A 21,274-nucleotide genomic window follows, 5' to 3' on the forward strand; every position below is an offset into this window, starting at 1 on the left:
GAAACATCAGATGCTGTTTTTCTTTCCCTTAAAAGTTACCACCTTTTAAAACTGTATGCTCAAAAGACTTTTTCCTTACAATTCAGAGATTTTATTAGAAAATGGCTTAGTATATCTCTCTAAGTCAATATCCAGGGTGCACAGTGTATTCTTTCTATATAGTTCTGTACCCATCTCTTTTAATTTCAAGAGAGTTTCATAAGCATTTTTATAGGAATATTTGTGCTGTTCCATTACATTAAGTCTGTTGTTCAGGGACTCCTATTATAGTATGTTGGACCTTCTTTGCCACCATCCATATCTGTAACTTTCTCTTGAATCTTTTAAATTCTTTCTTCATTTTACATAGATTTTAAAGATTACATTGCTTTTACTGTATATGTATTTTTGTTGCTGTTGTTTTTTGTACCAGGATTGAACTCAGGGGCACTCAACCACTGAGTCACATCCCAAGCCCTATTTTGTATTTTATTTAGAGACAGGGTCTCACAGAGTTGCGTGGCACCTTGCTTTTGTAGAGACTGGCTTTGAACTCTCGATCCCAAGCCACTGAGGTTACAGGCGTGCACCACTGCACCCTGCTATGTATTTATTATTTGTCATCTTTCTTTGCTCTTGCATTCCTTCTTTGTTTACATTTCTAAACTAAATTTTTAAAAATTTCAGATTCTTTCCTAAATTCTCTCTTCATTTCCAAGTTTTTCTACTTTTGATATATGTTCTTTTTCTAATGTCTTTTATTTCACTTTCTAAATGTATTGGTGTTGATAGCATGCAGGTCTTGTGGCTATCCCCTCTTGCTAATGTTTGATTTTGTCTGAGGATTTGCCTTACTCACTTCCTATTCTCTTTTATCAAATAATGTTTGTGTGGGATTTGAGCTTGATACTTTAGGTTGTTTGTTTCTATGTAAAATTAGTTTTCCTGAACTTTCAGAAGGCAGAATGTTTAGAAGTCAGAAAAGGTAAGATAGAGGTTTCTGTTTTGTAACTTTTTTAAAAAGAGCTTTCTGGGATTTCCTGGCTCTGTGTATCCTCTTTCGATCTGAAATTTCTCATGGTCTCTATTGCTCTAACTCAGCTTACTTTTGGTTCAATCCTAAAAAATTTATCCTTAATGTAGGTCCCTGACCTGGAAAGATACCTCTCGTTATTCAGTCTCAACAGTTCATAGAGGAGAGACTGTTTCAGTTCCTCAAGTTCTCACTTTGAGCTCCATGCACTCATCTACTATCAAAAAGGTCAAAATCCCTCTAGAGTCAACTGCTGCTATGTTGGCCTGCTACACTTTCCAGTGGAGATCTTGGCTATTTGTGGGCTTTGCTCTACCCATATTTATTTAGATACATTCTTCCCTCTCCTTTATGATTGGTGTTGATAGCATGCAGGTCTTGTGTCTAATCCCCTCTTGCTAATGTTCTCAAGTTTATAAAACTCCTTAGTCACCTAGCTTTATCATAAATACTTCCAAGAACTTTTGGTTTTTCTGTCTGGTTCCTCTTTTTGTGAAAGGAATCAGGGAAATTTTGAAAGGTGTTTCCTTCTCTGCCATCATTCTGGAATTCTCCTACTCTTTTTAAAATTTGATAAATATTACTAAATTTCTTGGAGAAGGATATACTTCATGTGGACATTTGCTTGAAATTAATGAAGACTTCCTATTTCTAAACAGTAAAAGGAAAACATTGGAATATCCATGCAAGAGGCTATATACATCCTAGGTATTCTGATTCAGAATCAAAATCAAAGAATTTTGTAAATAAGGGCTTATGGGATTTTAAATTCTTTAGAATCTTTATAGAACTGTTGTGGGCTACTCCGAGATGATTAATGCAGGTAAAGGACAGGGAGCATGCTGGCTTTTAGAGACCAAATTGGGAGGCAGATACATATTAATTCTCCCATAAGCCATAGCATCTTTGAAGCAGAAACTACAGATCTCTGTAGAGCCAAATTTGGATTCAAACATGTTGAAGAAGTTTATTTGGGCATTTCTCAAACCACAGGTCACATGTCTATGTTTCTTCAGCTTTTTACAAAAGTTAAGTCAGCTGAGAAGGACAGTTGGTTTTTATTTATTCCCGTATTTCAATAGACTTATTATTAACAAGGAGCTTCTGAAGGAATTTTTAGTTATGTCCTCCAAAAAAAACCTAGTTTTGGACCTCATCATTTGGTTATGTGTATATACTATAAAAAATAAATCTAAGGCCTCTAAAACTAGCAACTGAAATAGTATTGACTGATCAACTAATTCAGATGTTTAAGATAGAAGGAGGAAACATTCTGTGTTTGACTTCCCAACTAGAGTGTAGATGGGTTCATGGTAAATGACTGAGCATTTATTTCAGAATATTAGATTCAGCCATCTCCTTGCTTATGCTTCGGTCAACATTTGTCCCTGAGAATGTTGTGTTCACTCTCAACTCACTGAAATGTGATGCCACCTACTCAGTGGCCTGATTATGTAAAGGAGAGGTTCCCATGTACATATCTGCAGTCCTGCTGGCTTTGAAACTGTCACTAGAAACTCAGGATGAAAACTCAGTAGAGGCTTTCTTTGGGGAGTTGTAGGTCAGTGATGATTCTCTAGACTAGATCAAATGTACTTCTCCTGAGTGAAAGAGTTCAGTATTGCCATTTTCAAAGATACACGAATAAAACATCAAAAAAAGCATCATTTTGTAGAACTCGTGAATTTAATTAAATGTATATGTCAGATTCATATGAATTCTACTGATTACTATCCCACAGACCTTTTAGATAGTCCTATAGGACAGTTACCTTCTAAAAACTTAAAACCCATACAGACCATCTCATTCCTTACTAGTCTACCACATAGTTTCCTTCCTTTCCTTCATCCGTCCGTCCGTCCATCCATCCATCCATCCATCCATCCATCCATCCATCCATCCATCCTTCCTTCCTTCCTCCCTTCCATTAAAAACATTTATAGAACTCACTGAACACTCACCAGACACCTACATTAAGAAGCACAACCTAGGGCTGGGGCTGGGGCTCAGTGGTAGAGAATTTGCCTAGCACTTGTGAGGCTCTGGGTTTGATTCTCAGCACCACATAAAAATAAATAAATAAAAATAAAGAGTAATCCACAACTATTATATGAATATATACATATACACACATATATATAGTATGTTAAAATATATACATATAAATTATATATCAAAATATTTGTTTATTTGTTTGTTTATTTATTTTTAAAAGATGTACAACCTACAGGATGGGGGGACATTTCTTATGTAGTTATCAGAGTAAGGATCCATCAAGTATTTAGTAGGTGTTTCCTACATGCAAAGCACCACAATAAATCATCTCTGAAATTATAGAATCTGGTTTTAAAGTAGTTAATTATTACCTAAATTCAAGTTTGGGGATTGGCATTTGTGAAGTGTGAAATGTCACAAGCTCTACTTTTAAGTTCCCTCCATATGAGGGAACTTAATTACTAAAATTTATTTGACTTTAAGAGACTTATTTATTTCTCCTTGCATTAGCTATACTTCAACTGGGGAAGGGAGATATTTTCTTCTTGTTATATTTTAAATATATGGCATGTGAAGAAAAGATGAACAAGAACCCCTACCAGCCAGAAGAAAAAATGGAGGTTAGTGCAGGAGCAGAAGCAAATTAAAGAGAAAATGGGGATGCATAGAGAATAAGAAGAGGGTTTGCTATGTGTTGTTTTATAGGAGGAAATGTTACATTTATTTTGTGTATTGTTTGCTTATGAGAACCTAAATGAGTAACCACGTTACGGTATATAGAAAACCCAAATGAGGGAAGAGAATGTGGCAATGAAAGATTTTAAAGGAAAGTGGTAGAGAATATTTGTTGCAGTAGGGCTGGTTTATTTATTTTTGCAATTAGAAATGTCATACAGCAAGGCAATGTCTGGATAAAAAGCCTGAATTAATGATAAATGGTTGTGTGAAATGCTAAATTATTAATTATTTAATAATTATGTAGATGTCAATCCAGATATATATAGAATCACAGTAGCCTACCTCCTGCACAGGCATTGCCTACTCTTCTGGAAACCAGGCATGTCAACAAAAACATAAATAACTAGGAAAGTTCCATGAAGTTCTCAGAAATGATTTAGGGGTTGAAGACCTACTGCAGAGGGTGGGAGAAAGACTGAAAGGAACATGATTAAAGTTTATGAAAAATGAAATTTATATAATGTACAATCAGAAATGGTTCACTGCTAAAACTTAAGTAGAAGCCCTTCATCTTTAAAAGAAGTAATTTTAGAACATTAAAAAGGATATACTATCTTACTCTTGAGTTATAAATACCAACAAGTACTAGAGACATGAACAAAATAAAGCTGTAGGGATTTTGATGGCTGTATAAATAAAGTACTCACAAAGAGTTGTTAAAGGGAGTAAAGGCAGTTTTGCATATGTCCATGCTTAGTAAAGCTGATGTACTAAAGATTATTTTTATCCTTCCCCCAGACATTTCTTGGTTTGTCTATCAGAGTAGTCTTCTGAATGAACTACACAAACTCTTATGCGGTGATACCCTAGCACAGTGCCTGGTGGGAAATAGACTTTTGGTCTTTGTTTAATTTGTTGAATCCCATTTATATACTTCAGAGAAGTATCACCTTCCAAAAACTAACATCCTAAACTTAGTTTGGATGAGGAAGCTATTTGAGCAGTGCGGATAATTGTCATTAATAAATAAACACATGGAATGAATTGCTATTAGCAATGGGATATTAATATATACGATGCAAGACTAGGTTAAGACTGCTGGGTTGCACTGTGACCTCTGCTACTGCCAAAGGAATGGTTCATTCCCTTTGATAAGTAAATTGATGCAGATAAACAAGTCTAGACAAAGACAGACAACACAGTCTTAATAAAGGCCAATTTCGTATTGCTTGCACCCATCTTCTTTAAATATGTACTTATTACTTATTTAAAGACACCCTACAAGCATGGGGGAAAGAGGAGAGGATCTCTAAGAGTTTAACCGATAGGCTTTAACAGTTTAGCACTGACTCAAATATGTACCCTTTGCTCAACAGAACAAGATCTCTAGAGCCTCTTTGAAGGCAGGTAAATGAACATCTGCTGTTCTTGAGTAGCTCCTTAGAAGCCTCAGCCTCCAACTACTACTCCAAGTAACTTCCTGAGAGGTTCATAGGGAATATAAACTTTTATTTTATTTTATTTTATTTTAATTCAGTATACAGATTGAGTCAATATATAATATACAGATTCTGTGTACATTCATTTATAGAATAATGCCTGGAGTTCCACCCTTAATTCAACTCTTCAGTTAAAATCAAGAGTGAGAAAAATTATTCTGGACATTTAAGATTTTTACTTAAATTATTTTCATTGAACATGGATGGTCAAGAGGTTGGCACTCCATGAAGATAGAGATTTTGTGTCGTTTCTGTATCCACAATGACTAGCTCAGTTTGGGCAAACAGTTTATGGAAATGGTTAATAGATGAGTCAAAGAAAGGTAACACTGGGTCACTCCCCCATTCTCTTGGTTTGGTCCTTAGAAACACATATGACCTCTATACTTTATTCTCATGCTCCTCATAGTGAGAATCAATTCAAGCTTATGAAAAGAAGAGGCATCCTTGGGAAGGGCTATTAATTTCATGCTAGCCAATGGCACAGGAACTTAAGTTTTTCAAGCCCAACCATTCAATCTATTATTGTTCCTTCTGACAGCTCAACCTGCATTGGATTAGATTGCACCATATGAAGTAGCCTATTATCAGCCATGTTTGGCTTCCAGAGGGGATAATTATAGTGGAAACTGCATTGCTCTCAGCATGGTTTGGTGGAAAGAACATGGAGATCAGATTCTGGAGTTCTGAATTCAAATCTCAACAGCACAAAACTGTGGGAAAGCCATTTTCCCTCCCCGTATCTTACTTGCTGATTCAATAATATTAAACTTGCATAGTATGTAAGGTGCATGAAACAGCTTCTGCCTTCTTTGGGCTCACAGTTTACTTGATATAAAAGTCATCTGGAAAACACTACTATTCAAAGCAGAGCATGAGGGTGCCACAGTTACCTTTTTCTTTTTTTAAACGGCATTCTTTTTTTTTTTTTAAAGAGAGAGTGAGAAAGAAGGAGAGAATTTTAATATTTATTTTTTAGTATTTGGCGGACACAACATCTTTGTTTGTATGTGGTGCTGAGGATTGAACCCAGGCCATACGAATGCCAGGCGAGCATGCCACCGCTTGAGCCACATCCCCAGCCCTTAAACGGCATTCTGAGCAAGAGAAATTGTTGCAATAATCCGGAAGGCAATATACAAGAGAGGACAGTTGAGCTTGGGATTAAAGAATGATTACATTTCATTAAGCAGAGAATTGGGGGAGGGCAGTTCAGCAGTTTAAGCAAGTAACAGGGTAGGAGCAAAGGTGCAGAGCTTGAAAACACAATGCTATTTTGGTATGGTTGGACAGATGGCTCATGTGGGCGGCTGTGGGAAATAAGACTAGAAGCCTGATTTCCCATGGCATGTAGTAGGCATTTTAAAGTTTAGTTTCTGCATTGGATAAGTGAAATAAATGATTAGTAGACAGAACCCCAAAATTGAAATCAGGAATCCAAAGGTCACCTTTGTCACTGATTCTTTGGCATCCCTTGAACATGTCTTGAGGGGATTACATTGTCCTCAGTTATCAAATGGAAGAAATTTGACTAGTCTCTACATGATCCTAAGAGTTACGGAAACAAAATGAACAAAGAGAAGAAAGAGTTTCAGAAAAGAAAAACTGCTATGCCTTGTATCCTAACAGGAGTTGCTACCAATTAAAGTTAAGTTGGGGGACTGGGGTTGTGGCTCAGTGGTAGAGTGCTTGCCTAGCACATGTGAGGTACTGGGTTCGATCCTCAGCACCACATATAAATAAATAAATGAAATAAAGGTGTCCATCTACAGCTAAAAAAATATTCAAAAAAAGTTAAGTTTTGTACTTTTGGTAAAAACCTTCTTTCTAGAGTATTTATTCCATAGTAATCTAGTCTAATCTCTCAGTAACAGGCAAGAGAAGCTAGGAAAAAGCCCAGAATGTGATTATTTGGGTCAATCAAGAATATGTCAGTGTCTCAGATGGAGCCATGGACAGCAACCATGTGGGAATAGCTGTTCAATACCAAATGAAATGCCCAATGACCTCATCGAAGTAGGAGATTGGATGAAAGAATTCAGTGAGCACCAATATCATCAGATAGCAGAAACCTGGTGTTCTTCCAATTCTACATCATACCTTGCTCTAGTAGCCCAGGCTTCAGGTTCTGTTGCAAAGAAGGAAGAATACTCTTTTCTTTGCTAGTGACTTACCTGGAACCATACTACTCTGGCAACCAGCCATCAGGGCAGGATGATGTGTGTTTCCATGACATCTTCTTGGATGAGTCTTGCTCTTCTCAGCCAAATTTTCTCAGCTATTGGGTTCCAGGATGATTCTACCAGAAAAGTCCTACATTTTCCAAAAAAGATTTAGTTTGACAGATTCTCCTCTGCTGGCTCAAATCAGGTCACCTGTCTGCTGAGGCATTCCAGATTCTTTTAATGTTCATACTTCATAAGTATGAGTAGGCTACCAGGTGGACAGATCCCTGTGGCACCACCAAAAGCCACAGGGAGGAGCAGCAATATTCTGTGAAGTCTTTTTTGGTGGTGCTGGGGATTGAACTTAGGGCCTTGTGTATGCAAGGCAAGCACTCTACCAACCAAGCTATATCCCCCAGCCCCTTTGTGGAGTCTTTCTTGACATTCTTGATCAGAGTCCCTACCATCTGTCAGCTCAGTGACCAGATGAGCTTATTTTCCCCAGTGCAGTGAGTTGTCCTAGAAAATCTGGGCCAAACCACTATGAGGCGAAGCCTCAAGGACTTCAGTATCTGTTGTGGGAGAGCTCCCCAGATATCTGACTTTTATACAAACACTGGAATCTCCATCTTAGGTAGGGCTCACAGACAGTTTTAGGAGAGGAAATGAAAATGGGGTGCCCAAGGAATTTGGAGCTGGGAAGAGATGCATCTTTTTCTACAATTTAGGTTCCTATTGCCTCTGTTCTCTATACAAGGTGACTTGGGGCCAAACTCAGGTGTCTCTGGGAGATCCTGTACTCTTCCATCCAATGTGGACCATCTTATGGATAAGCAAGAGTCACAGGGGAGAAGTCTGGCTGATAGGTAGTAGATAGATATAAGTAGTAGGAACATGAAATAAGGGCCTACGTGCTGGCCTGCCACATACTTTCTTTTAAAAAGAAATTTACCTAAGGCCATTCTGGCCCTGCTCTAGCTTAAGTCAATAGGACATTACATTCTTTGACAAACAACCTGTTACCCTTGGAGATATTCTTTGGGCCAAGGAATCTAAGTTCTCTGGCAGAGGAATTTAAGACTCCTCCCTGCCGATAAGAACATAAATCACCCTGAAGGAGGGACTTTTGTGACCTTTATATAGACCAGAGAAAGATTCCAAGACCCAAGGAAACAGAATAATTAAAAACAAAGCTCACTGTACATAAAATGTATAAAACGAAGACAAAAAACAACAAGCAAACTCCAATTGGGATGGGTCAGTGTGGGCCATTGTGAATAAAAGTTGCCTTTAAATCTTTAGCATGTTATTATAATAGTAAAGTCCACCCTTTCCAACATATACCATGGATCCATGGATTTTACTTGGGTACATGGGTACAAGCACAGCTGGGACTTAAAAATCTGATGCAATCCTATTGTCAGTCAAAAGTTGAAACATGGTAATTGAGTATTACTCTCTAGATACTTCCCTAAAACCCCCAATAAAACTAAGGAGCAAAGGGGCCCCTTTCCTCTCTGAGAGGTTCCATCTTCTCCCTTGAGCATGTCTTCTCCTTTATCTTCTAATTAAACACGACGAATTTTCACTATGTTTCATGACTTCTTAAAATCTTCTGTGCAAGCACACAAGAGCTGAGAAACACAACGTGACCCACTCCCCCAGGTTCCCAGGACCACTGCCAGTAACACAGCCAGAGTGCGGAAGAACCTAGAAGAGCAATGCTGCCATTTATCAGGGATGTGCAAGACAAGGGCAATTAGTATTGCTCTATGTAAAGAACCACAGCAAAACAATGCTTAGCTGGACCCCTTGAAAAATTCAGCTAAGAAAGAAAAAGAAACAACCAAACTAAGGAAATTCTTCATCATGTAAGTTTCCCTACCTGGAAAATAATATCAAAATACCCTCCTTTAAATCTGAGGTAAAAAAAAAAATACTTATCATTTCCTTGTGTGCCTGTTACTTACAACATTATTTCAGAAGGATTGGGAGATGCTTATGATATGTTTCTGCTATGGTGAGGGGGATGAGTTTCAGAGAAGTATTGTTTGTAGTATTTGAGAGGCTATCAATTTTCTAGTATAGTAAAAGGAGAGAGAGGTTAGGCCTGAATTTTGACTCCAAGTTGACAAGAAGAGAGCCAAACACCAAACTATTAACAGGACTAGTATTTCACAGAAAAGCTGTCATGAGTGGGATTCACATTGATCAATAAAACCCTGGATACAGCAAAGAATTGAAGGAATTGTTGGGAATTCTAGAAAGATCCTTGCCAAGAATCTGAGTTTGAGATTATAAATTTGCATTCTGAGACATCCAGGAAAACCAGGTTCAAGTTAGGTATTTGAATAGTGGTGATAATAATGCTCTCACATGACTTGTGAGGACATAGATTAAGCAGTTAGGAATGTGTGGATATGCCACATAAGGTTATATCACTATATGTTTGCAATATATATACATGTATATATGTATGTTTAATATTTATAAATATATAATATATATTTAAATATAAATATGCATAGTTATATATAAATATGTATATATTATATATATTTTATTTGCTTTAGCATATTGATTTATTCAAAATAGACACTGATGTACTAAATGTCATTATTTTCTCCCAACGTGAATTAGGGTTAAAATTTCAGGAAACATACTTTTCGCCATCATTGGTAGTTCATAGAGCTGGGAGATATACAGTGGATTCTCCCTCATATTTACAGAATACATTCCAAGATGCCTCATGGGTGTCTGAAACCAAAATAGTACTAAACACTGTTCACAAGCCCTGAGCAATAGTGCAATGGTCAGTCTGATACCTGAGACAGCTGCTAAGTAACTAATGGCAGGTAGCACACAGTGTAAATACACTGGACAAAGAGATGAATCAAGTCCTAGAAGGGATGGAATTGAATAGTGCTATATTTTACCACATTACTCAGAACCATGTAGATTTTAAAACTTGTAAATTGTATGTTTCTGGAATTTGCGATTTAATATTTTCAGACATTAGTTAACCACAGTAACTGAAACCATGGAAAGCAAAACCTTGTTTAAGGGAGGACTACTGTATATCTAAGACATTTCCACTGTTCAAGCAAGGACACTTTAGAGAATTAATTGAATATATAAGATATTACAAAATTACATATAAGAGGAGGTGACGGGAAAGGGAAAAAATAAAAAAACAAGGGAGAGAAATGAATTACAGTAGATGGGGTAGAGAGAGAAGATGGGAGGGGCGGGGAGGGGGGATAGTAGAGGATAGGAAAGGTAACAGAATACAACAGTCACTAGTATGGCAATATGTAAAAATGTGGATGTGTAACTGATGTGATTCTGCAATCTGTATACGGGGTAAAAATGAGAGTTCATAACCCACTTGAACCAAATGTATGAAATATGATATGTCAAGAGCTTTGTAATGTTTTGAACAACCAATAAAAAAATTTTTTAAAAAGAATATATAAGATATTAATTCTCTGGTATGTACCTTCTAGATATGTGTCCAATACAGTTTCACTAATGTTCAGTTCAAAAGCAACAGAATAGAAATTGGAGTGGTGGGGCAGGACCTGGACTTCCTTTACATACAACTATTGGGTTGGAAAGGATTTTCTCTCTTAGTAACAATTTTCCTTTCAAATGATCCCAACCTGTTTTGCTCACTCCTTCATTGTGTTTGCCTTTGATATTTGTGGGCTCCTTTCCCTTGGAATTGTTTAGCATGTGCTGCTCTGTGAATATATTCCCCAGCACTGGGAATTCCTGCCTCATAGGCCAAGATTTTCTAAAAGCAGGGGAGGTTTTTCTCCCATTTAACCATGGATACTCAGGGGGCAGAGGCTCCTCCTGTCTCCCCCACCCCAGGTCCCTTAGAAAAGAGGCTGTTATTAGCTGACTGAATTCAGGTTACCATCCAGCCAAGTGGCTGAAACAGGACCACAGGCAAATGGCCTACTTTTTAGAGGAAAGCATTTTATCATGACCAGAGAGGATTCACAGACCATGGAATCCACTGAGAATTTTCAAGTGGCATATTGATCTGTTCCTTCTCTCTACTCTCTCACATACTCTTCCTGTCCCTTCTCTCTGCCTTGTACTTATTTTCTGTAACCTAGTCTGAAAGCCTTAAACATAGAAGAAAATCTTCCACATCTGTCTTGTATATTTTGTACAAGCTAAAAAAAAAAAAAAAAAGACAGTAAAATACATTGCAAACTCCTGGCATTGCCCTGGGTTCTCTGCATTTGGTGGCATCATTGCTAGTTGATGAAGCTGGGAGGTGGTGGGTGGGGTGGCCACTAGATGCCCATTAGAGTTTTGGAGCCCTTTCTTTGAGCTTCAGCTTATCATATAGCCCTAAATTATTTGGATCCATTTGGGGGCAACTGCTTGGAATCACTCCCCAAGTGCTTTTTTTTTTTTTTTTTTTTTTTTTTAAATGAATTGGCTGTATTTGGCAGAGTAGAGTTAGGGTTTTTAATAGCTTGAGAAATGATATCCAGATGCTCAACACAAAGGAGGGGCCCTTCCTTTTAACTCTGAGCCTGCCACAGTGATCCTTAGCCTGGTCCCTCCCATCTGGACAGTTGCCCGGAGCCCTCTAGGGGGCTACCTTGGGAGTCCGCCCAGGAGCTCCAACTGGCCTCAAACTCAAGGAAAGTGGGCGAACCATCTGGAATGCATCGTCCAGATCGGCTCCACGCTGCCCAGGCACCCTGACAGCTTTTTGGGTTCATGCAAGACTTGGATTTATTCCATCAGGCTCTCTCCAGACAGAGGCCTCCAGACTTCTCTTTGACTCCTTCCAGAATTTGGATTCCACAGAGGCACAATTAGACCCGCTAGTCACTTCCAAGTTTGGCTTTCTCAGGACAAGGACCAAGGTGCACTCTGAGAGACACTTTCCAGCAGCCCTTGGCCTAGGAACAAATAAAGAAGGGGAATGCTTTCAGCAAATACCTTCTCCCCACCCCCCTTTATTCCCACCACAATATCTCAACCCTCCACTCCAGCCCTGATGATTGACACTTATCTGGAAAGGAGAAAGAAAACTTATCCCATTCCAGGATGCTTTGGGGAGGCTTTTAGAAATGGCAACCCGCCTTGCCATATCATCTCCCCACTGTGCAAGGCCTGCTTGGGAGAAATAAGGGGATAAAATCTAGAGGGGAACAAGGGGTTGGGAAGAGGTTTTGGAACTATCCTCAAACCAAATTTCAAAAAAGGATTGAGGGTTTAAAAATTTCTGCTTTAAAACCACAAATCTCTTCAAATTATGAATGAGTTTATTGCAAATTATTTTTTAGGGTGATAAACACTTTTTTAGTAATAAATAATTCCTTTACAAAGCCTAAATATCCTTCCTTCCACTTTGTTTCTATTCCTGATTTATTTTTTCACAGATGTGGAGCAGGGGAAAATCATCTCCCCCAAATTCCTTACTGAGGGAGCAGATTCCAAGTTAGTTGGATCTACCTACGTTAAAGAGAGTTTACAGTGTTGCTTGTCAGTCTGGTTCTCTCAAATATCTAGAGTAACAATGAACCCCAGAATGACCATCATCTCAAAGTAGACTTTGAAGCTTCCAGTACCATCAGCAAATGGATGGTATGTTTCATATCCCTCTAGTGCCAGTCCCCCACCTGGCAGTTGTGTCAAGCTCTCCTCCCTGCTTCTCCTAGTCTCACAATTGGCCACCGCTCACTCCTCTGACGTTCCAGCAGATTAGAACCAAGAAGCAAGATACAGAGCTGCTAGCATCACGTAGGTTGGAGCAGATCACAATTCTGTGTACTGCCTTGCTCTCTCACCCCATGCCACCACACAAAAGCTGTACAAGCCTACCAAAATTTGGAGCTAGAAGGAGATCACAGCAGAAAAAGTGAGCAAGGAAAATTCTCTGGTCACTCCACGTAAGGAATCTCTCATTGGCTACTTGCCTCATCTAGGTTCTAACCACCAGTGTCGCTCAAACTATGCGAACCTTCTCCAGTATCTTTTCTTGTTTTTCTCTATAACCTTCAATATCTACCAATTCTTTTTTTTTTTTCCAGGGCCAAGGACCAAACTCAGGGCCTTGTGCATGCTAGGAAAGCACTCTGCCATTGAGCAAAATCCCTAACCCCTACTAATTCTTTATAAAGAACAATGTGGCCAACTCTGTTCTTCCAGACCATCACATTCCATATCAAAAGAGGCCTTCCAGGTATTACTGTATATGGGTCCAATGTGTTCCTTCCCCTTGTTGGGGAAAAATCACTTGAAACACTTGCCTTCTCTGGGACATTTTTGTGTTAGATCTCCCTGCTAGGGTGAGAAGGGACTGGGGAACTTATCCAGTGCAGAAGCTGGAAGTGCCTGTGACAGATGAACAAAGTACTTTAAGACCAATCTCAGCTTTGATTTCATATCAGGTTGAGCCTGAGTTTCCCAATATGGTAGGCAGAAAATAGTTCCAGGGAACTCAGGAAGCAGTCAGAGCTCAGAAGACCTCTAGGTAGACGGACATCATGGAAGAGGTTTATCTGTGGACTATAGGCCCCGGTCATCAGGTTTCAGTATAGGTCAACACTCCAGCCCAGGGGTGAGGACCAACAAAATCCTAGATCGGCCTCACCTTGTGGGGGGAATCATCCAGAGGAGGGTGTCAGTTTCAGAAAAGGCAAGACAGTGAAGTGAAATAAGATGTGAAATACCATATCTGATGATGAACGTGGAGGATGTAGATAGAACCAGGGCCAATGTGCATGCCCAGTGGTCACTGCAGAGGCCTCAGATCTCTGGCTCATGTATCAACAAGGACACTAAGGGATTAAAGTAGAAATAAGGCTCTTAGAGTGTGCACCTGGCTGTGTGAACATGATCTGATTCTCAGCTCCGTTGGACGGTGGGTGAGTGGGTTGGGCTGGGCTATTTATGTCCTAAGCCAGCAAGCCAGTTATGTTGGACTAGGGAAGGCAGGGGAAGAGGAAATAGCATGGAGACTGGCCATCTTCAGTTATAAAGGAAAGCATGTTTATTATTAGAATAGCACCTCTTTGGCATCCTGGGCATGTACCAGTCTGAAGTGGTAGGATAAGCACCAGAATAGGAACCTAGGAGCTTCTAATCTACTCTGGCTTTAGCCAATAACCAGTTGTGCACCTTTGTTCAGGTATTTTCATTAACTGTTAGGCTTTGGTTTTTTTCATTTGTGAAATCAGGAGATTGGGCAAAGTCAGTGGTTTATAAAGAGTGGTCCTCACATTGGCAGCATCAGCATCATCTGGTGGCTCAGAAGAAATTCAGATTCTCAAGTCCTGACCTGGATTTATTGAATCAGAAACCCTGGGAGCGGAGCCCAGAAATCAGTGATTTAACAAGCCTCCAGGTGATACTGATGTACAACAAAGACTGAGGAGCAGTAAGCTAAATGACTTTCTAGTCTTTGCATGCTTAAATGCAGATGAAATCAATCTGTTTTTCTCTCTGTCTCTGTTGCTATATATGTCTATCTGTCTCTCACACAGAGGCACACACACACCACAAGCCACATACTCTCATAGTGAACCCCCCCCCCCCCCCCCCGCAGCAGGTCTGGGCTGCAGGTTCCAGGGCCCAGGGCCTCTTTCTGCTCTATGGATATAACCAAAGCCTCCCTCTGCAAGAGATGCCATAGTGATCTAGTTACAAGTGACAAATTGTATAATCAAGTCCTGTCTCCTCTACCTCCTTCCCAATTAGCCAGAGGTAAGATAGGAAGATTTATTCTTCTCCACAAGCAAAGTCACAACCTGAAGTCATCAAAGAAGCAGTTTCCAGCCTAGCCCTCCTGAGGCTGCTGCAGTGGATTGGCTGGTAGGCAGATGGCTCTGCCTGGTAGCAGGGATTTGATAGGCAAGGCAAAGCAGGGAGGAGAACCAAGGGGAAGAATAGCTGTGCTAAGCCTGTTGCCTTCTGGTTAAAAAAAAAAAAAAGAATTATAGGTCTATTTATAACCTGTCTTGCTCCACAAAAGATTCTAGGTGGCTGCCTTCCTTGTTGGAAAATCCTTGATGCCAAGACTTGGCGTCTGACACCATGGACTTCCTGGCCTGAAGCAAGGGGCCAAGGTGCCCTTGTTCTGTGTAGGACATAATGGGTACTCCAGGCATTCTGGTCTAGAATATCCATCTTCCTGCTCCTCCCTTCCTCTTGCCTGTCTCTGCAGAGAAGATGTAGCCACCATGAGCCTGTTTCTGTTTTTAAATGGCATAACCTGGCTCCTAGCTTTACATTTCTTCATGCAGGTCAAATAAGCAAGATTCGCTAGGAAAATGCACATGTCCAGTTTGAGGAATGGTTGTCAAAGGTCTATACATAAGGGGAATTCTTCAATTTTCTTCAGTGATCTATTTCTCACAGGAAAATGCTGACTGATCAATCACAAGTCAGGTGTATACTTGGAGTTGGTTGGGGAGGGCATTTAAATCAGTTAATACATGTTTTATGCTTAGAAGAGAGCCAAGCCCATATTAAATGCTTAATGAATATTATCTTACAAACAACATATACCCCAGTAAAAGACGTGGGTTTGGATTGGAACCACCTTCATTCTCTGTGGGAGAAAACAGGCCATTGCTTTGGATTCAGCCAGATTTTTCTCCTATTAGTGCTAATTGATCCCTATGGGTCTCAACTCCCAAGTCTGGCCTTGTTTTTCATTTTTATTGATCTTTCTGGCCAGAACAGTATTCAATAATTAAGTCATTTCTGCCATTTCTCCTCTTCAGAATAAATAATTCTAGTTCCTTAATAAACCTCTTGATGAGGATGCTTATAATAAAGGTTTAGTACTTTCATGAGGTCCTCATTGGGCCACTGGGCACAAGCCATGTTTTGACATTGCCCAAGCTTCCCTCTATAGGGTGGTTAGGTTCTGGCTCTCAGAGACCTTGACCCCTTGACTTCAGACAGCTGGTCTCTGACACCAGCTGTCCTGGTTTGGATGTTACTCTGCCCCAGGACGGTGACCCTAGTGTCACTGCTTTGCATGTAGGTGCTAATCCCTGCCCTTGCTGTCTACCGGTGACACTCTTTTTGAAATCTGACTATTAAAAAATTTGTCCAGGGAAGAGACAAGAAGAGCAAGAACAAGCAAGATGCTGCTAGAGAAGAAAGAGACCAGATATTAAGACTTATTATTAAGCTTTAGAAATTCAAGCTGTGTTGTGATGTAGGGATATAGTAATACCCCAATGGGACATAGGAGAAAGCAGCAAAACGGACCATGCATGTTCAAATATCTGACAGAGAAGGCAAAAAGGGATGATGGCTCATTCAATAAGTGGCCCTGGAAAACTGGTTTCCATATACATGGAAAAAAATAAAATGATTCCCAATCATATATCAAAAACTGAAAATTTAAATGTAAAAGGCACATTTTTTTTTCTTTTTTGTACCAGGATTGAACCCAGAGACACTTAACCATTGAGCCACATCTCCAAGCCCTTTTTTTATTTTGAGACAGGGTCTCACTGAGTTGCTTAGGGCCCCGCTAAGTTGCAGAGGCTGGCTTTGAACTTGCCGTCCTCCTGTCTCAGCTTCCCAAGCTGCTGGGGTTACAGGTGTGCCCCACCAAGCCCAGCTTAAAAGGCATAATTTTAAATATCTTTTAAAAGAAGCCATAGAATTTAGAATAGGAAAGAATGTCTCAGATAAGTCACAAAAGACACCATAAAGGAAATAATTCATATACTTTTCTACATTAAATTTTTAATCTTATTATATTCATCAGGATTCATCATTAAGAGATTGAAAAGACATATTGCAGTCTGGGGATAATATTTGCTGCATATGTAACTGGCCAAGGATATTTGAAGGACATCAATGAATTAGTGACAAAAAGTGAAACATCCCAACTGCAAATGGACAAAGACACAGACATGCACAGAAAAGGAAACATGAATGGCCACCAAATAAAGAACACATTGTCTAACCTACTAATAATAAGCAAAATGAAGACCAAATCTATGGCAAGACACCTTCTCCATACCTACAAGACAGGCAAAGATTAACAAGTATGATAACAAATGCTGGGAAAAACATGGAGCAGCTAGAACTTTCATACTTTATTAGTATGAATGTACATTATTATTAATTACAGGAAAACAATTTGGCATTTCCTGGTAAGGGGAAAAGTAGACATGACCTACAAACCACCAATTCTGCGACCAGGCATACACTCCAGAGATCCTATATGTGTCCAGGCATATGTATGTACGTATGTGTGTGTGTGTGTGTGTGTGTGTATATATATGTATATGTATATATATATATATATATATACACACACACACACACACACACACATATATATGTATATATCTACAGCTGAATTTATATCTAAACCAGGAGATGTATATAAGAATGTCCTATACCATATGTTCAGAATAATCAAACCAGATTTCCCCACCTTAAATAAACAAATAAATTTTGAATTGTTCTTTAAAACAATACCACATAGCAGTTAAAATGAATAAAAATGAACTGTACCGTAAATGTGGCTGAATTTTACAAATATGGAGTGAGAAAGCAGGACAAATAAAAATATGTTGTTTCATTTACATAAAGATCAAACAAAGCCTGGAAAATCTGAAATATATTCTTTACAATATATTGATAAACATATGTTATTTAATATATTGTTATATTGGTAATACATATAATTAAATTTATTGGCCTATGAATTAATGAGGGTCCTGCAAGATGAAGATGGCACACTCATACTGGATGATCGAGAATTTATTAAGCAAACTCTACAAAAACATGGCTTGAGTTAAGGCATGCATTTTTTTTTTTTTTGGAGATGGGGGTACCAGGGATTGAACTCAGGGGCACTTAGCCACTGAGCCACATCCTCAGCCCTATTTTGCATTTTATTTAGAGATGAGATCTCACTGAGTTGCTTAGGGCCCTACTTTTGCTGAAGCTAGCTTTGAACTTGTGATTCTCCTGCCTCAGCCTCCTGTGCCACTGGGATTACAGGTGTGGCACCTGGCAAGGCATGCATTCTTAATGAGGACAATACAACATCCAAGGGGTACAAATTGGTTCCTGGGTGGGCAAAAATAATATTTATTTATTTATTTATTTATTATTTATTTATTTAATCCCACACATGTACTATTTTTTAAATAGTACATGTGTGGGATTAAGAATTCATGTCAGGGAGATGATTAGGAAAAAACGATTCTGAAAGGCTACTTAGGGAGGTGATAATAAATTAGAAAAGGCCAAAAGATACTAGGTTGAGGAAACCATCAAGGGACAGTGTGGAACCCTAGGATTCATGGAGCAGGGAGGGAGCAGGGGAACAAAGCCCCGATCTCCCTCTTCCTGTCCTTTCATCTGCCATCAGCGCTTCACTTTGGCAGAACCCATCAGGGAGCCCAGGATCAAGGGATCCCTCATGCAGTACTGTCTGTCAGCCTCAGGGGCCACAGGGCAGGGTAGACAAGGTTGGGGAATGGATCTGGATCTGCAGGGGCAGATGGAAATTATGCAGCAAATATATGTGAGGACATTATAAAGGGCAAAAGAATCACTAGTAGACATTTCAGCACTGTGGTCACCTCTGGGTGTAGGCAGCGTGGTGTTCACAATCAGGTAGGAGCACATGGGGAGCTTATTAGCATTGGCAATACTGTGTGCCCTAAGTAGGTGGCAGGGTCACTAGTGCTTGCTTGCTTTATTCTTCTTCAACTATGTAGATTGATCTATCTATCTATCTATCTATCTATCTATCTATCTATCTATCTATCTATCTATCTATCCATAATACATAGATACATAGTTATATATAGGTTATATTCATATGCAGCCATAATCCAATCCATAAATTTTTTTAGCAAGTTGATAAGATAGTAACTAGGAGGTAAAACAAAATGAAGATTATTCTCTGGCACTGAAGACACAAAGATGGATTGGAATCTAGGCTTTACTGCTAACTAGCTCAGATTAAGCAAATAAATTAACTTCCTCGATGAACTCTGTCAGAGGCTGGGGAACCACTGCTCCCAGTTCTACCTTAGGGTAAGTACTGCTGCATTGACAGCCTTTTGGGATTTGGTCCTTATCTGAAAATCAAGATAATAATACCCTTCTCATATGCTTGTTATGACAAAATAAATTTATGCACAGTATGGAATCACATGCTATACTTACCAGTGCCTCATACATATATTTTCCTCTCTTCTATCCTACCTATCCAATTCTACGCCTGTTGCTTATCCTTTACAAGTTCCTAAGTTCTGACCAGCTTGATGTCCCTTGCCCCTACCCACCTTGTTCCTGCACCCAGACATAGGCCAATGCCCTGTGTCCTTTCCCACCCTTTCCACACATCAACCTGCCTGGCTCAAGCCCTGCCTTCCAGGATGCCCAGCACACAGTGCCTCCATAGCTTTTACAAACTAGCTGTTAATAAAAATAGGAATTAAGGTATTATCACAGAAGCTCTCATCAAATATCATTGAGACTATAGTGGTCCCCCCTCATCCACAGGAAATACGTTCTAAGATCCTTAGTGTATGCCTGAAATCACAAATAGTACTGAACCTTATATTTACTGTTTTTTCCTATACATACATAACTATGATAAAGTTTATAAGGAAAGCACAATAAGAGATTAACAGCAATAAATGATAGTTGTAAGTAGAACAATTATGATAATCTACTATAATTAAAAAGTTATTTAAAACTATGAATTGCTTATTTCGGGAATTTTTCATTCGATATATCTGGACCGCATTTGAGGGGAAACCTGAACCAAAGATAAAGGGGACTACTGTACTGTGGTCAATTGAAAAAGTTGTTTAGAGCAGAACTATCACTAAGGGCAACAGTGAGACCCCTGTCTCAGGAAAAACAAAAAAAAAAAAAAAAAACAAGAAAATGAAACACATCTGCCTTGGACATCTTATTAAAGGATTTGCACATGTGTTTCTTTGCCAGTCTTTGCACGAGAGGCCTAGGCTTTCTATATGAGCCTGATTTCTTCATCTTCTTTCTCGCATCTTTCCAGTTTCTGTAAGGTGGAGCAAGAACACAGTTGCTATAAAAGCCCAAGGTCACAGAGCTTGCAACAGACCTGGTACCAGAATGACTTTGTCTTCCTCAGCATGGTGCCAAGTGGCATAGTGTCCTATAAATTTAGTTGAATTGCACAGAGCTGCTTGGCTGGGTGCCTGAGGAGGCTTGGGATGGGAACAAAGAGGATAAGCAGTAAGATGCGGGGTGCCAAAGAAAACTTGACCTAAGCTGTAATACTGCCTCTGGTGGCCGTCCCAAATCAAGAAGGCATGTTTTCACGGAAAAAAAGCTTCAACCACTGTCTTCCTCAAATGCAGTTACTCATTCTGAGACTTAATCTTTTTTGGTGTGTGGGGTGAGGGGAATGTGAAATGTGAATGTGAAAGGGGTAGGCTGTAGCTTCCCCACTATCTCAGCCTCCAGGGCTTCTCCTTTGTCCACTCTGTGCTCTGAGGTCAGACTCTAGTCCACAGCTATTTAAAAGTCTTGACTTGGCCCTGGAATGCTGGCACGCTCTAGTGGAATTGGAGTTCCTAAGTACAGTTTCCTGGGGCTGGTGAGGCTTCATGTGAAAGGCTTAGGAAATCCCAAGGAGATAGTCAGTATACATTCATGCAAATGTGTGTAAGTACATATGTGTATGCGTGTGTGTGATCTTCCTCTTGCCAGGCAAGCACAAACGCTTGTATAAAAATGCCCTTCCAGTTTATGGCCCCTAGACTTTCAAGGTATGTACATACTGCTGTAGATTTTATTGTTTTCCATAAATATTTTCTTATTTCTTTCACACAGACAAGACTCTCCCAGGGGGCAAGGGAGGTCATGCAAGTTCCACCCACTTTTCTTAGCTGGGCCTGACAAGG

The 21,274-nt window shown here is 39.5% G+C and overlaps 1 protein-coding gene across 7 annotated transcripts in view; it reads left to right on the forward strand.

Annotated features, from left to right (window-relative positions):
• The window catches only part of LOC144369383 (uncharacterized), a 48,097-nt gene that overhangs the window by 19,041 nt on the left and 7,782 nt on the right, over nucleotides 1-21,274 (forward strand). For 3 of the 7 annotated variants that reach the window (XM_078029261.1, XM_078029263.1, XM_078029265.1), the window contains one exon: nucleotides 5,726-9,253. The exons of 3 other annotated variants lie outside the window; for them this stretch is intronic. The gene's annotated coding sequence lies outside the window, so the exon portion shown is untranslated. Of the gene's footprint in view, nucleotides 1-5,725; nucleotides 9,254-21,274 lie in introns of those variants that run through there. One more of the 7 variants, XM_078029264.1, reaches the window with a different exon arrangement.

This window comes from Ictidomys tridecemlineatus, chromosome 12 (genome assembly GCF_052094955.1).
Source record: "Ictidomys tridecemlineatus isolate mIctTri1 chromosome 12, mIctTri1.hap1, whole genome shotgun sequence".
NCBI classification, from domain to species: Eukaryota; Metazoa; Chordata; class Mammalia; order Rodentia; family Sciuridae; genus Ictidomys; species Ictidomys tridecemlineatus.